The sequence below is a fragment of the Arachis hypogaea genome, chromosome 18 (genome assembly GCF_003086295.3).
Source record: "Arachis hypogaea cultivar Tifrunner chromosome 18, arahy.Tifrunner.gnm2.J5K5, whole genome shotgun sequence".
Taxonomy (NCBI): Eukaryota; Viridiplantae; Streptophyta; class Magnoliopsida; order Fabales; family Fabaceae; genus Arachis; species Arachis hypogaea.
Genome location: NC_092053.1, coordinates 102,024,750 through 102,029,751, shown reverse-complemented (window position 1 = coordinate 102,029,751; position 5,002 = coordinate 102,024,750). Strand labels below are relative to the sequence as shown.

The window sequence follows — 5,002 nt, the reverse complement described above, 5'->3', positions numbered from 1 at the left end:
TGTGAGAGACAGAGCTAGAATATGGTTGGACTCTCAACCCAAAGATAGCCTGAACTCTTGGGATAAGCTTGTCACGGCTTTCTTAGCCAAGTTCTTTCCTCCTCAAAAGCTGAGCAAGCTTAGAGTGGATGTTCAAACCTTCAGACAGAAGGAAGGTGAATCCCTCTATGAAGCTTGGGAGAGATACAAGGAACTGACCAAAAAGTGTCCTTCTGACATGCTTTCAGAATGGACTATCCTGGATATATTCTATGATGGTCTGTCTAAATTAGCTAAGATGTCATTGGATACTTCTGCAGGTGGATCCATTCACCTAAAGAAAATGCCTGCAGAAGCTCAGGAACTCATTGACATGGTTGCTAATAACCAGTTTATGTACACTTCTGAGAGGAATCCTGTGAGTAATGGGACGCCTCAGAAGAAGGAAGTTCTTGAAATTGATACTCTGAATGCCATATTGGCTCAGAACAAAATATTGACTCAGCAAGTCAATATGATTTCTCAGAGTCTGAATGGAATGCAAGCTGCATCCAACAGTACTCAAGAGGCATCTTCTGAAGAAGAAGCTTATGATCCTGAGAACCCTGCAATTGTAGAGGTGAATTACATAGGTGAACCTTATGGAAACACCTATAACCCCTCATGGAGAAATCACCCAAATTTCTCATGGAAGGATCAACAGAAGCCTCAACAAGGCTTTACTAATGGTGGAAGAAATAGGTTTAACAATAGTAAACCTTTTCCATCATCCACTCAGCAACAGACAGAGAATTCTGAGCAGAATCCATCTAGCTTAGCCAATTTAGTCTCTGATCTATCTAAGGCCACTCTGAGTTTCATGAATGAAACAAGGTCTTCCATTAGAAATTTGGAAGCACAAGTGGGCCAGCTGAGTAAGAAGATCACTGAAACTCTTCCTAGTACTCTCCCAAGCAATACAGAAGAAAATCCAAAAGGAAAGTGCAAGGCCATTGATATAACCATCATGGCCGAATCCAAGGAGGAAGGGGAGGACGTGAATCCCAAGGAGGAAGACCTCTTGGGATGTCCAGTGATCAATAAGGAGTTTTCCTCTGAGGAACCAAAGGAATCTGAGACTCATCTAGAGACCATAGAGATTCCATTGAACCTCCTTATGCCATTCATAAGTTCTGATGAGTATTCTTCTTCTGAAGAGAATGAGGATGTCACTAAAGAACAAGTTGCCAAGTTCCTTGGTGCAATCATGAAGCTAAATGCCAATTTATTTGGTAATGAGACTTGGGGAGATGAACTTCCCCTGTTCACCAATGAACTAAATGTATTGGATCAACTGAGATTGCCTCAGAAGAAACAGGATCCTGGAAAGTTCCTAATACCTTGCACCATAGGCACCATGACCTTTGAAAAGGCTCTATGTGATCTTGGGTCAGGAATAAACCTCATGCCACTCTCTGTAATGGAGAAACTGGGAATCTTTGAGGTACAAGCTGCTAAAATCTCATTAGAGATGGCAGACAATTCCAGAAAACAAGCTTATGGACAAGTAGAGGACATAGTAGTAAAGGTTAAAGGCCTTTACATCCCTGCTGATTTCATAATCCTAGATACTGGGAAGGATGAGGATGAATCCATCATCCTTGGAAGACCCTTCCTAGCCACAGCAAGAGCTGTGATTGATGTTAACAGAGGTGAACTAGTCCTTCAATTGAATGAGGACTTGGTGCACGAAATTGTGATGTCCAGGCTCAAACAATCCCTGGCAACGTGAGCAACTTGGTGCGCTGATCTCAATACATAATTGTCACAACTTCGATACAACTAACCAGCAAGTGCACTGGGTCGTCCAAGTAATACCTTACGTGAGTAAGGGTCGAATCCCACGGAGATTGTTGGTATGAAGCAAGCTATGGTCACCTTGTAAATCTCAGTCAGGCAGATATAAAGTGATAATGGTGTTTTCGAATATTATATAATAAAATAGGGATAGAGATACTTATGTAAATCTTTGGTAGGAATTTCAGATAAGCGAATGGAGATGCTTTTCGTTCCTCTGAACCTCTGCTTTCCTGCTATCTTCATCCAATCAGTCTTACTCCTTTCCATGGCTGGCTTTATGTGATACATCACCACTGTCAACGGCTACTTTCGGTCATCTCACGGGAAAATGATCCAATGCCCTGTCACGGCACGGCTAATCGTCTGGAGGCATCACCCTTGCCAATGGCTTCATCTTATCCTCTCAGTGAATAATATGCTCACGCACCCTGTCACGGCACGACTATTCATCTGTCGGTTCTCGATCATGCTGGAATAGGATTTACTATCCTTTTGCGTCTGTCACTAACGCCCTGCAATCGCGAGTTAGGAGCTCGTCACAGTCATTCAATCATTGAATCCTACTCGGAATACCACAGACAAGGTTTAGACCTTCCGGATTCTCTTGAATGCCGCCATCATTCTAGCTTACGCCACGAAGATTCTGGTTAGGAGATCTCAGAGATACTCATTCTAGCTTATTTCATGTAGAACAAAAGTGTTTGTCAGACACGCGTTCATAAGGGAGAAGGATGATGAGCGTCACACATAATCATCACCTTCATCACGTTCTTGGGTGCGAATGGATATCTTAGAAGCGAAATAAGAAGGATTGAATAGAAAACAGTAGTACTTTGCATTAATCTTTGAGGAACAGCAGAGCTCCACACCTTAATCTATGGAGTGTAGAAACTCTACCGTATGAAAATACATAAGTGAAGGTCCAGGCATGGCGAGATGGCCAGCCCTCTAAAATGTGATCACAGGATCAAAATACAATCCAGGATGCCTAATACAATAGTAAGAGTCCTATTTATAATAAACTAGTCACTAGGTTTACATGAGTAAGTAATTGATGCATAAATCCACTTCCGGGGCCCACTTGGTGTGTGTTTGGGCTGAGCTTGAGTGTAGCACGTGCAGAGGCCATTTGTGGAGTTGAACGCCAAGTTCTGTGCCAGTTTGGGCGTTCAACTCTGGTTTTGGATCCTTTTCTGGCGCTGGACGCCAGATTTGGGCAGAAGGCTGGCGTTGAACGCCAGTTTACGTCGTCAATTCTTGGCCAAAGTATGGACTATTATATATTGCTGGAAATCCCTGGATGTCTACTTTCCAACGCAATTAAAAGCGCGCCATTTAGAGTTCTGTAGCTCCAGAAAATCCACTTTGAGTGCAGGGAGGTCAGAATCCAACAGCATCAGCAGTCCTTTTTCAACCTCTGAATCTGATTTCTGCTCAAGTCCCTCAATTTCAGCCAGAAAATACCTGAAATCACAGAAAAACACACAAACTCATAGTAAAGTCCAGAAATGTGAATTTAACATAAAAACTAATGAAAACATCCCTAAAAGTAACTAGATTCTACTAAAAACATACTAAAAACAAAGTCAAAAAGCGTATAAATTATCCGCTCATCACAACACCAAACTTAAATTGTTGCTTGTCCCCAAGCAACTGAAAATCAAATAGGATAAAAAGAAGAGAATATACTATAAATTCCAAACTATCAATGAAACATAGCTCCAATCATATGAGCGGGACTTATAGCTTTTTGCCTCTTGAATAGTTTTGGCATCTCACTTTATCCATTGAGGTTCAGAATGATTGGCATCTATAGGAACTTCAGATTTCGAATAGTGTTATTGACTCTCCTAGTTCAGTATGATGATTCTTGAACACAGCTTCTTTATGAGTCTTGGCCGTGGCCCTAAGCACTTTGTTTTCCAGTATTACCACCGGATACATAAATGCCACAGACACATAATTGGGTGAACCTTTTCAGATTGTGACTCAGCTTTGCTAGAGTCCCCAATTAGAGGTGTCCAGGGTTCTTAAGCACACTCTTTGTTTTTGCTTTGGACCTTGACTTTAACCGCTCAGTCTCAAGTTTTCACTTGACACTTACACGCCACGAGCACATGGTTAGGGACAGCTTGGTTTAGCCGCTTAGACCAGGATTTTATTCCTTTAGGCCCTCCTATCCACTGATGCTCAAAGCCTTGGGATCCTTTTTATTTGCCCTTGCCTTTTGGTTTTAAGTGTTATTGGCTTTTTCTGCTTGCTTTTTCTTTTTCTTTTTTTTTGCCTATTTTTTTCTTTTTTTTTTTCTCTTTTTTTTTCTGCAAGCTTTGTTCTTTGCTGCTTTTTCTTGCTTCAAGAATCATTTTTATGATTTTTCAGATTATCAAATAACATGTCTCCTAGTCATCATTCTTTCAAGAGCCAACATATTTAACATTCTTAAACAACAACTTCAAAAGACATATGCACTGTTCAAGCATACATTCAGAAAACAAGAAGCATTGTCACCACATCAATATAATTAAACTAAGTTCAAGGATAAATTCGAAACTCATGTACTTCTTGTTCTTTTGAATTAAAACATTTTTCATTTAAGAGAGGTGATGGATTCATAGGACATTCATATCTTTAAGACAAAGTTACTAACTACTAATGATCATGTAATGAAGGCACAAACATAGATAATCACATAATACAGAAAACGAAAAACAGAGAAAGCAAGAACAAGGAATGAATCCACCTTAGTGATGGTGGCGTTTCCTTCTTGAGGAACCAATGATGTCCTTGAGCTCTTCTATGTCTCTTCCTTGTCTTTGTTGCTCCTCCCTCATTGCTTTTTGATCTTCTCTTATTTCATGAAGCATGATGGAGTGCTCTTGATGTTCCACCCTTAGTTGTCCCATATTGGAACTCAATTCTCCTAGGGAGGTGTTGATTTGCTCCCAATAATTTTGTGGAGGAAAGTGCATTTGAGGCATCTCCAGGATCTCATGGAAATGAGCTTCTTGCGCCTCTTGAGCTCCATGATTGGGCTCTCTTGCTTGCTCCATATTTTTCTTAGTGATGGGCTTGTCCTCTTTAATGAGGATATCTCCCTCTATGTCAATTCCAGCTGAATTGCATAGGTGGCAAATGAGGTGAGGAAAGGCTAACCTTGCCATGGTGGAGGACTTGTCAGCCACCT

At 41.0% G+C, this 5,002-nt stretch overlaps 1 non-coding gene across 1 annotated transcript; it reads right to left on the bottom strand.

Moving 5' to 3' along the window:
* Window positions 1-115: 115 nt before the first annotated feature.
* Window positions 116-223, bottom strand: LOC112774630 (small nucleolar RNA R71). The gene has a single exon (XR_003189107.1). It is a non-coding gene; the product is annotated as a small nucleolar RNA R71 (small nucleolar RNA).
* Between the last annotated feature and the right edge of the window lie 4,779 nt (window positions 224-5,002).